We start from the raw sequence: 12706 nt of genomic DNA, 5'->3' as shown, positions 1-12706 counted from the left end.
GCTTGCATTATGAACTTGACCACCTGACCAAACCACCTTGTCCCTTGAGTTTCCCTCTATCTCTAACCTAGTACTGTTGCTTGCCAACCTCACCTGTGACCTGTAGCATGCCACGGCATTGTATCGAACACCTTCCGTGCGTGCACTGGACGCACCCAGAGCGCGCGTATTGCACAAACCACGCCCGAGCCGACACGCTGCCCCCCCTGGATTTTGGCCCACTCCGCAGCGCCATGCCACACACCACCCTCCCTGCAGCAATGCGCCAAGCCGCCCTGGCAGCCAACAGCGCCCCGCCAGAGCACTTTTGGCGGCACACCGGTGTCCGCAGCACGCCCTGCCGCGGTCGGTGCCGCCCAAGCTCCCAGCACTCGCCAGCTGCCCCCTGAACATCTCCAGCTCATCAGCAGCCTCATCACCTAGTGCACGTCGCCGCCATGTCACCCTAGCTACAGAGAGGCGGTCCGCCGGAGAACTTATCCACGGCCGCCACGGAACCGCCTTGCCTCGCCTATATAAGGAGCCCGAGCTCGTCTCCGCACGCAGGCGACCTCAAGCCATCTCCCTAGGGCCCCCTTTGGCAGCCAAACGACCCGGGGAGGCCTTCTTCCCCATCTCCGGCAACCGCAGCCGCCGCCATTGCCCCAGCCCTTCCGGCGCCACCAGAGCTTCCCCCTCTCCACCCTCTCCACCAGGAGCTTCCTCTCCCTCCCGTGAACTGATCCCCCTACACAATTTCGTTCGGGAGCCATCGCCGCCACAAAACCACTTCGCCACCGAAGCCTTCCTCCACCGCAAAGCTCGCCGCCGACAGCTCCGTCCCCCCCGAGACCGTAACGACTACCGGAGAGACCGCCTCGATCCCCTGAGCCCGCGGGTGACCTCCGTTTCCCGAACGGTGCCGCCATTCGCCGGCGAGCATCACCGGAGCCCCGCCTCCTCTCGGGGCAGAGGAAGAGGAGGGAGGTCGACCAGTCAAACCTGACCAGTGGGTACCCCGGGCCCACTGTCAGTGACACCCCACGCGTCCACGCTGGATAAGTGGAGGCGTAAAGGCACAAGTACGTCTCCTCTGTGCGAAAGCGTAATCCCGCTCGAACCGTTTTCTTTTCTGATTGTATTTTAAAAACAGATTTTGACCAGAACTTTGACTGGTTATATCTTTTTAAGGATAACTCCAAATGAATTAATTTTTTTCCTACCTCTCTCAAATATTGTCTAGTTTATTTTAAGATTTATTTGAAAAAATTTCAAAACAACTTTTTGTGCTGTTTTGATTGTGTGTGTTAATTCATATATATTCTTTTAAATAGGATTTTTGAACATTTCAAGATGTTTTGGATGCACCCTTATTTTCCATGACCTGAAGGCAAGCATTCTGAATCCCGGCATAATATTTTTGGTGTGATCGTTGATACATTTATAACACCACCGCATTTCGAAGGACTTGTTATTTCATGTGATATGATCATATGCATGAGTGCATATTAGTGATTTCCATGCTGTTGGAAATGAACACACTTGTGATGATAATCATCCTCATGTGCCTTGCATGCATGCCGGAAGGAATCCGGGAAAACATCTGCCTTGGGTAGGCATGAGTTTGTCGCCGGTCTCCGTCGGGACGGTTATGTCCGGTATGGCATAGTGAGGTATAATGAGTGGTGATTCTGTTGGTTGAAATATATTTGTTATGCATGTCATGCAGGGAAATACTTAAACCTCCTGAGTCGACCGTAGAACGAGTCTTGTTCCAGTAACCCCCATACTTGTTTCGTACTACCACTCGTCTCTACAACAAGTAGAGTACGGTTCAGTAATTTGTCAACCCCTTTCTAGCACACACCGTACAGAGGGGCCGGGATGAGGGTACCACGGCCATGGATTAAAGCCAGTCATCCGGTCAGGGGGCATGCGTGTTTTGGTTGTAGCCGAGGGGGTAGCTTCCCCAGTTTTGCGCGCGGTATAAATTTTGTGATCCCATGCTAATCGAGGTTGTAGCCTCCCCACTTAGAGTTTTGCTTAACGGGTGTCGTGGGTGATTCCAGACACAGGTAAGTTAAGCTGGTGTGTGCAAGTCAGGTGCGTTTTCATTTAAAAGACCGTAGACGGAATTAGTCCTGATGGACTAAAGGAATCCGTTACTCGTGGGTAAAGAGTACACCGTCTGCAGAGATTAAACCTATTCTAATAGCCGTGTCCATGGTTAAGGACTACAGTCTGGAATGGGTCAAGTGTCGGTCTTAGTGTCGGTCTTCGGAGGTGAAATTGCTAAACTAGAAATAGAATTACTACTTGTGATTTGTGATAGCTATGATTATTATTATTGTTGACTAACCCGTGATATTATTGTTATTAAATTATCGAGCATCCTTGGGATGGTTCTACCTCCGGATATTCATTATGATTGTTTCTTTTAAAGCCCTTTATGTGGTGCCGCTCAGACGCCCGACTGTGGCATTTCTTTTAAAGCCCTTTATGTGGTGTCGCTCAGACGCCCCACTGTGGCATTTGTTTTAAAGCTCTTTATGTGGTGTCGCTAAGACGCCCGACTGTGGCATTTCTTTTAAAGCCCTTTATGTGGTGTTGCTCAGACGCCCGACTGTGGCATTTCTTTTAAAGCCCTTTATGTGGTGTCGCTCAGACGCCCGACTGTGGCATTTCTTTTAAAGCCCTTTATGTGGTGTCGCTTAGACGCCCGACTGTGGCATTTCTTTTAAAGCCCTTTATGTGGTGTCGCTCAGACACCCGACTGTGGCATTTCTTTTAAAAGCCCTTTATGTGGTGTCGCTCAGACGCCCGACTGTGGCATTGCTTGTTATTTATTTCATAAATTTTAATACTACTATGTTATTGCATATTCATAAATAACATGCTTGCACGCATCAGAGTTTTATTTATCTGTTGTGACTGACGTCATGAGCATAAACTATTTTCGGCATACCATTGTTATGTTATACCTGTGTTCATAATGTTTGTGAGTACATTCAAAGTACTCACTAGCTTGTCCCTGGCTATTGTCTTGGCCTGATTTCTTTCACGGAGAGGAGCGACGCGACGACAGCCCCGGAACCTAAGCAACGATGATAGCAGCCTCGTGAAGATAGGAGTTAACCTGGTCAGCTGTTCCTGATGGGAAATGGAGTCCCATAGATCCTGATGATCCTGAAACCGCTTCCGCTCTCAACGACTAGAAACCATTTGTTGTACTCACAGGCCAGAATGGTCTTGTACTACATGTTTTGTATTTTTGCTTGGAATTTCTGTATCAAGTTGGAGCCTCATCAGCTAACAGTAATCCTGGGGCTGATGAGCACGACGGTCTTTTTCTGGAAATTTATACCCGAAAAACCGGTCGTGACAGACTTGGTATCAGAGCCAGGCTGACCATTGGCTAATCCTATCTTAGCCAGGTCAATAAACTTAGGCAAACCAACCCACCAGACCTTAACCAAACCCCAGCCAAGCTTCTCGTGCAAGATAGCCACACAGTGACCCCGACACTTTTGGCAGTCGGTGCCCAACCTACCAACCTAGCTTGTCGATCACGCGCCAGTGACCAGCACCCAAGATGTCTCCTCCACAAGCGTGTGAAGGAAGACTCCGTCCCCTTTTTCTATAAAAAGGGCACGCTAGCCCCAAACGAGCACAGCACAGCCTCTACCCCAAACCGAGACACAATGCCTGGCTCCATAGTGCACAACGAGACCACAGCGACCAACCTTGGAGGCTTTGTGACTATACTCGCAAACCTCACCCGTCGTGCCTATGCGTTAGAAGAACCTCCAGAATATGTTGTGTACCAAGGACCCATGGGCGGTGAAGACCGCCAATTCTAGGCCACTGTGCACATCTACGGTAGGGGTCTGTCGCCCGAGCGCCCCTACAGGATCACCGGAAGAACAACTTCCTTTGAGCCACAAGCCATCCAACTAGCCGCTCGAGAGGCTATAGTTCATCTCCGGCACTTGTCACCCAGAGTTAACTGTCGCTCGTTATACTACTACCCCAGGCGTGAAGGGTATGGTAGACCACCCCAAGTTGCCAACGGAGATCACGAGACAGATCCCGCATTGTTGCACCTAGTGCGCTATGTAAGTGCACTAGAGGCACTGTTCGACCAGATCACCATTGATCTGATCGCAGCTCGAGGAGAGCTGGTTCGTCGAGCCCTGGCAAGCAGGAAAGACGAGCCCGACGCCGACAACCCAGTCGTGCTGTTCGGACAACCGATCGAGACCCTGAGATCAGCTCCAGCCACCAACCGAGATGCCTTGATGACCCCAGAAGTGCTTCGTCACCTTTTGGGAGCACACTCCAACGGGATTGTGGCCAACAATCCCCGCAATGGTCATCATCTCTACCCCGACCCTGCAGTTCCTCCACCATCTCCGACTAATCCCGGCAGTGAGACACGTGGAGAAGCCTCGACATCCACCAGGCACCCCCGTTTAGACATAAACGAGGTAGACTAAGCCATACGAGTAGTACCGAGTCTCAGTGTATCCTTGCTTTGTAATCGTGCGACCGTGTATATTAACGCAGCCTGTCGTTGTGCCTCTGCTTTAATGGTAGCCTTGCATATTTTCATTGGCAGCGCATAGTTACACATTTTCCGGGCACAACTACCAAAACCAACCCCGACGACACCTACAGTAACACGTCTCTTTATTAGATATGTGTATCTCTGACACTGACCCCGACCTTTGGAGGTGATCTGGCAGTTTTATTACCTTTCACCACGGTAAATAAACCGGCCCAGATGCTATATAAGAAGGCCACCTTGTGACCCTACCCAGCAACCCTCACCTCGTGCACCACTCTCACAACCATTTCTTGCCATGCCGAGCCCTAGTATTTATCGGAGAACCCCAGATGCAACCCATGGTAGCTTTGTCAAAATATTGTGGGATTTTATACCATGGGTTCTACCCAGCCACCCCAGTATGAGCTGTTCAAATCAAGAATCACCCCATCCACCTCGGAATATTGGGCAGCAGTACACATTCCTCCTGTAGACCCCAACCAAGATCCAACGGAGGTTTCCTTCGTAGGGAAATCTATGCCGACCCCACGCTTGGCCATAGAAGCTGCTGCGAACGAAGCAATTGCTCGTCTTCGATCCGCAGTACCTTATGCCCGCGAACGAGGATATTATTATTTTTCGAGCCGTGCAAGACCCGGAGGAGTGACATCTTTTCCCGGTGGACGAATTGAGAGAGACCCAGTGCTAGCCAACCTTATCCAGTACATCATCGCTCAACATCATTTGAACCAGCGAGTGATGGATTATCTCCAGAGTCTCGCTGATTTGAATCCTCAGATTGCCATCGGCAGACCACTAAAGCCCGACCCAGAGAGACTCATACGTCGACTGGTCAATCCACTTCCTCCGATAGAAGAGGAGTGTATTCCATTGCCAGAGACTTTTTCTCGAGACCCTGTCCAGTTACCTTTCTCATTTTAGATGTCACTGCTGTGTTTGTCATTTCAGCATTTATTATTACGTTGTATCTTATGCATGGTACCTCAAATTTGTGCGACGAGTCGAGTATTTAGTTTCTACTTATGTGAGTGGCTGTCTTCGTGAATAACCTGTGTAACTGCGAAAAATCCTAGGATGAGATTTCTTTTCCCTGAGTTGCTACATCATTTATTCCCTCTCTACATGGGTTATTTCTATTCGCGCAGCACCACGGCAGCAGACTCACAACCGCTCGAACACATATGGAGTATTTTTTTTTCATAGTGGCTCTTAGCAAATCTCGAGGATGAGATTTTTTTCTTAAGGGGGGTAGTAATTGTAACACCCCAAAAATTAACCAGGTTTTAGTTATTAAAACTTTTTTGCCAAGAGTTTAAAATTTTTGCCTGCAAGTATATCCCTGTTGATTTCAAAACTTTTCCTTTAATATTAAGAAATTTTTCCCAAGTGGATCCTTCCAAAACATATTGGACTTATTTTCCCTCTCATTTAAAAACATCTCTCAATTAGTAGATTTGTTTATTAAATTATTTCACCCTGAACTTTATTCATTAAATGACTTGTTTTGAGTTTTGGAGCTCTTTTTGTACTACAACCAGTTGATAGATTTATCTAAAAATCTAACCAAAATTTGGAGATGTCATGTGATGTCTCTAAATCACTTTTGTGCAATAATATATTTAATTCATTGCATATTTTGAGTGCTACACCTGTTTTCCTTCTCTGGTCCAGTGGGCAGTTTTGCACTACAACCCTTTTAAATATTCGTTTCTAGCTTCCACCAAAATTTTGGGATGTCAGTAGGAGCATATCATTCCATTATATGCAAAAATCCAGGGTTGTTCTTTGAAAATTTTGAGTGAAACAACCTCATCTTCATTCTGGTCCAACATGATGGTTTGTACAGCAACCATATTTTTGCTTGCTCTTTAGCCCTTGATTCTTTCTCCTACTTGTAGTCCTCCATGTTAAACTCCTAATTCCAGGAGCATGCAACCATTGGCATATTTTTGGTTCATGAAATAATGCCATTCACCTCCTGTCCAGATTTGAAGTTCTGCAAAACTTGCACTAGCAAGTTTATGCTTTTCACCAACTAACCTCACCACCCTCTTGTGCATCCAAAGAGACACTGATCTGGAAGGATTGGTCACTCCAAGAAATGCCTAGGTGCCTGTGGCATTTTGTCAAACACCTGGAGTGCATGATCAGATTTGACATGAATGGTTGCTTGCATTATGAACTTGACCACCTGACCAAACCACCTTGTCCCTTGAGCTTCCCTCTATCTCCAACCTAGTCCTGTTGCTTGCCAACCTCACCTGTGACCTGTAGCATGCCACGGCATTGTATCGAACACCTTCCGTGCGTGCACTGGACGCGCCCAGAGCGCGCGTATTGCACAAACCACGCCCGAGCCGACACGCTGGCCCCCCTGGATTTTGGCCCGCTCTGCAGCGCCACGCCACGCACCACCCTCCTCGCAGCAACGCGCCAAGCCGCCCTGGCAGCCAACAGCGCCCCGCCGAAGCACTTTTGGCGGCACACCGGCGTCCACAGCACGCCCTGCCGCGGTCGGTGCCGCAAGCTCCCAGCACTCGCCAGCTGCCCCCTGAACATCTCCAGCTCATCCGCAACCTCATCACCTAGTGCACGTCGCCGCCACGTCGTCCTAGCTACAGAGAGGCGGTCCGCCGGAGAACTTATCCACGGCCACCGCGGAACCGCCTTGCCTCGCCTATATAAGGAGCCAGAGCTCGTCTCCGCACGCAGGCGACCTCAAGCCATCTCCCTAGGGCCCCCTTTGGCAGCCAAACGACCCGGGGAGGCCTTCTTCCCCATCTCCGGCAACCGCAGCCGCCGCCATTGCCCCAGCCCTTCCGGAGCCACCAGAGCTTCCCCCTCTCCACCCTCTCCACCAGGAGCTTCCTCTCACTCCCGTGAACAGATCCCCCTACTCAATTTGGTTCGGGAGCCATCGCCGCCACAAGACCACTTCGCCACCGAAGCCTTCCTCCGCCGCAAAGCTCGCCGCCGACAGCTCCGTCCCCCTCGAGACCATAACGACTACCGGAGAGACCGCCTCGATCCCCTGAGCCCTCGGGTGACCTCCGTTTCCCGAACGGTGCCGCCGTTCACCGGCGAGCATCGCCGGAGCCCCGCCTCCTCTCGGGGCAGAGGAAGAGGAGGGAGGTCGACCAGTCAAACCTGATCAGTGGGTCCCCCGGGCCCATTGTCAGTGACACCCCACGCGTCCACGTTGCATAAGTGGAGGCGTAAAGGCACAAGTACGTCTCCTCTGTGTGAAAGCGTAATCCCGCTCGAACCGTTTTCTTTTCTGATTTTATTTTAAAAACAGATTTTGACTAGAACTTTGACTGGTTATATCTTTTTAAGGATAACTCCAAATGAATTAATTCTTTTTCCTACCTCTCTCTTCTATTGTCTAGTTTACTTTAAGATTTATTTGAAAAAATTTCAAAACAACTTTTTGTGTTGTTTTGATTGTGTGTGTTAATTCATATATATTCTTTTAAATAGGATTTTTGAAGATTTCAAGATGTTTTGGATGGACCCTTCTTTTCCATGACCTGAAGGCAAGCATTCTGAATCCCGGCATAATATTTTTGGTGTGATCGTTGATACATTTATAACACCACCGCATTTCGAAGGACTTGTTATTTCATGTGATATGATCATATGCATGAGTGCATATTAGTGATTTCCATGCTGTTGGAAATGAACACACTTGTGATGATAATCATCCTCATGTGCCTTTCATGCATGCCGGAAGGAGTCCGGGAAAACCTCTGCCTTGGGTAGGCATTAGTTTGTCGCCGGTCTCCGTCAGGACGGTCATGTCCGGTATGGCATAGTGAGGTATAATGAGCGGTGATTCTGTTGGTTGAAATATATTTGTTATGCATGTCATGCAGGGAAATACTTAAACCTCCTGAGTCGACCATAGAACGACTCTTGTTCCAGTAACCCCCATACTTGTTTCGTACTACCACTCGTCTCTACAACAACTAGAGTACGGTTCAGTAATTTGTCAACCCCTTTCTAGCACACACCGTACAGAGGGGCCGGGATGAGGGTACCATGGCCATGGATTAAAGCCAGTCATCCGGTCAGGGGTCATGGGTGTTTCGGTTGTAGCCGAGGGGGTAGCTTCCCCAGTTTTGCGCGCGGTATAAATTTTGTGATCCCATGCTAATCGAGGTTGTAGCCTCCCCACTCAGAGTTTTGCTTAACATGTGTCGTGGGTGATTCCAGACACCGGTAAGTTAAGCTGGTGTGTGCAAGTCAGGTGCGTTTTCATTTAAAAGACCGTAGACGGAATTAGTCCCGATAGACTAAAGGAATCCGTTACTCGTGGGTAAATAGTACACCCTCTGCAGAGATTAAACCTATTCGAATAGCCGTGTCCATGGTTAAGGACTATAGTCTGGGATGGGTCAAGTGTCGGTCTTAGTGTCGGTCTTCGGAGGTGAAATTGTTAAACCAGAAATAGAATTACTACTTGTGATTAGTATAATTATGATTATTATTATTGTTGACTAACCCGTGATATTATTGTTATTATCGAGCATCCTTGGGATGGTTCTACCTCCGGGATATTCACTATGATTGTTTCTTTTAAAGCCCTTTATGTGGTGTCCCTCAGACGCCCGACTGTGGCATTTCTTTTAAAGCCCTTTATGTGGTGTCGCTCAGACGCCCGACTGTGGCATTTCTTTTAAAGCCCTTTATGTGGTGTCGCTCAGACGCCCGACTGTGGCATTTCTTTTAAAGCCCTTTATGTGGTGTCGCTAAGACGCCCGACTGTGGCATTTCTTTTAAAGCCCTTTATGTGGTGTCCTCAGACGCCCGACTGTGGCATTTCTTTTAAAGCCCTTTATGTGGTGTCGCTTAGACGCCCGACTGTGGATTTCTTTTAAAGCCCTTTATGTGGTGTCGCTCAGACGCCCGACTGTGGCATTTCTTTTAAAAGCCCTTCATGTGGTGTCGCTCAGACGCCCGACTGTGGCATTGCTTGTTATTTGTTTCATAAATTAATACTAGTATGTTATTGCATATTCATAAATAACGTGCTTGCACGCATCAGAGTTTTTTTATCTGTTTGACTGACGTCATGAGCATAAACTATTTTCAGCATACCATTGTTATGTTATACCTGTGTTCATAATATTTGCGAGTACATTCAAAGTACTCACTGGCTTGTCCCTGGCTTATTGTCTTGGCCAGATTTCTTGCACAGAGAGGAGCGACGCGACGACAGCCCCGGAACCTAAGCAACGATGATAGCAGCCTCGTGAAGATAGGAGTTAACCTGGTCAGCTGTTCCTGATGGGAAATGGAGTCCCATAGACCCTGATGATCCTCAAACCGCTTCCGCCCTCAACCACTAGAAACCATTTGTTGTACTCACAGGCCAGAATGGTCTTGTACTACATGTTTTGTATTTTTGCTTGGAATTTCTGTATCAAGTTGGAGCCTCATCAGCTAACAGTAATCCTGGGGCTGATGAGCACGACGGTCTTTTTCTGAAAATTTATACCCGAAAAACCGGCCGTGACACATTCCAAACAAATTTAAGTGGAGTTCATTTAGTTCATGTTGATACCATGGACTGGTAGGTATTTTGGAAATTCATTCAATTCCATTCCTTGTCATCTTTTGCAGCTTCAGGTACTACAATCATGCCACTAGCTTCGTACAGTGAGCGGGAAAGGAGGGCATTTCTTGGGGAAGGTAAACGATGGGTGAGGTGTATACTAAGATAAGGGATGCACATATTGTATGTTCTTTAACCACTATAACTCTAACACTTGGTTATGCATTTTCTTTAACCATTATAACTAATTCTTATGTTTATTGTTTAATTGACCGATCCACATGCACACCTGAAATTTTAATAATGTACTCCCTCCGTAAAGAAATATCAGAGCGTTTAGATCACTAATTTAGTGATCTAAATGCTCTTATATTTCTTTATAGAGGGAGTACTTTTCTCTTCAGATTCATAATTTGATTGATTGTAGGTTTCTTAGATATTCTCTTCTACCTTTTGTTCTTGTTTGTTTTCGTTCAATGAAGTTGGAATGATGTTGTGTTTTGTTAATTTATAGTCACTGGGACGACTTATTCGTGAGAGCTAAAGCACAACAGATGGAGAGGAAACAACAATAAGAATCATAAGCTATGAAGTATAGCCAATAAGAAACGTGAGAGCTAAAGTATTATTCTAAATAAATTGTGCCAGGTCAATGTAAGACCCATCTCCCTGGGTTCTCCATTATCATAGTATATTTAAGTTATTATTAATTGAAATTTTAGCTGTAGATGGGGCCCGACCCATTTTTTACTGAGTTGCAAGTCCACCCTCGACAAGCAACTGAGTCCGACCGCTTTTTGTCCTAGTTGGAAGTCCACGCTCGGCATTCAGCTGGATGCCTGCAATGAGATTGCAGTTAGCGGTGGGAGTAGGGTTGTCGACAAGTTCCTCTCCACATTTATAAAAATTCAAGATCATTTTCCAAGATTATGAATTTTTGAAAGGAATCATGTGGTTTAATTCATGTTTCGGTTTAGAAAAATAAGCACGGTCTTTTTCCAAATGTCTGGACATTTTTTAATTGCATGAATATATATATGTTAATTTTTATGTGTTTCTGTTCTTTTTATTTGTTTTTATTTCTTTCTATTTTCCCTTATTTCTTCCTTTTTATCATTATCTTATTTCACTTTTAATTTCAGAATTTTATTTCTTAAATTTTTCTTTCGATTGTCACTTTTTTCATCGCTTACTTAAATATGTTCATAGTGTATTTTCCAAAAATGTTCACCATGTATTAAAATGTACATCACATTTTTTCCAGAAATGTTAAAAGCATTTGAAAATATGTTCACCGTGTTTTAAAATGTAGTCATCATCTCATACGAAATATTTGTTGCATTTTGAAAACATTTCCTGATGTTTTACAAGTTTTTCATCATGTGTTTCAAAAATGGTCACCACATTTAAAAAATGTATATTGCATAGTAATAAAATGCTATGTTTTTTCTTTATAAAAATGTTCATCATGATTTTTCAAAAACTATTCACATAATCCTAAAAACACTATTCATCTTGTTCTACAATTTATTCACCGATATAAAAATGTTCTCAAGTGCTTGTTACCATGTTAAGTCATTGAGAAAAGGATTCAACACTAGTACATTGCTCACTGGTAGAAAAAGAGGCTTCCGTCCAGCCCCATTAGTCGCGAAACTGTAGGAACCGCGACTAATGAAGTCTTTAGTCGCGGTTCGGCAGACGAACCGCGACCAAAGGCCTGGGCCCAGGGCGCTCGGTGGCCAGCTGGTGCACGTGAGGGGCTTTAGTCGCGGTTGGCCAGGCCAACCGCGACTAAAGGTGCGCAAAGGCCTTTAGTCGCGGTTGGCCAGGCCAACCGCGACTAAAGCTCCTCCCCTATATATACCAGTTCAGCACGCTCACTTAGCCATTTGGTGCCACTTCTCTTCACAAGCTTCACAAGGGGGTGTAGGTTTGCTTTTGGTTCCTCTTATGCACACAAGGTGTTTGATGAAATGCCCTAAGAGGGTGAAACAAACATGATATGAAGTGTTGGAGCCACACTTGAGGTTCCTCATTTATTTTTTCCTCCTCGATCGCGGTTAGCAACTTGAACCTTTCATGCATGTGTGTCATTGATAAAATATGCATGTGTGCAGTTCATTGTTTAATTTATATTGTTTGTAGCTAGTTAGTTTAACAAATGCATGATGGTTAATTATATATTTTATATTATAATAATGCAGATGAATCGGCAATGGATGTACGGTAACCGACTCTCCGGCGAGTTCACTACGGGTTTGAAAGATTTCCTCGTAGTGGCTAATGCGAACAAGCAGGGGGGTTTTGTTATCTGTCCATGTGTTATCTGTAAGAATCAGAAGGGTTACTCTTCCTCAAGAGATGTTCACATGCATCTGCTTCGGCACGGTTTCATGCCAAGCTATAATTGTTGGACCAAGCATGGAGAAAGAGGGGTTATAATGGAAGAAGATGAAGAAGGGGATGATTTCATCGATGAAAGCTATCTTGCTCATTTCGGTGATACTTTCATGGAGGATGCTGAAGGTGAAGGGGAAGGTGAAGAAGAGGCACGTGATGATCCCGTTGATGATCTTGGTCGGACCATTGCTGATGCACGG

The sequence above is a fragment of the Triticum aestivum genome, chromosome 3B (genome assembly GCF_018294505.1).
Source record: "Triticum aestivum cultivar Chinese Spring chromosome 3B, IWGSC CS RefSeq v2.1, whole genome shotgun sequence".
Taxonomy (NCBI): domain Eukaryota; kingdom Viridiplantae; phylum Streptophyta; class Magnoliopsida; order Poales; family Poaceae; genus Triticum; species Triticum aestivum.
The sequence above is the reverse complement of the archived record's forward strand: the minus strand, read 5'-3'. Positions refer to the sequence as shown.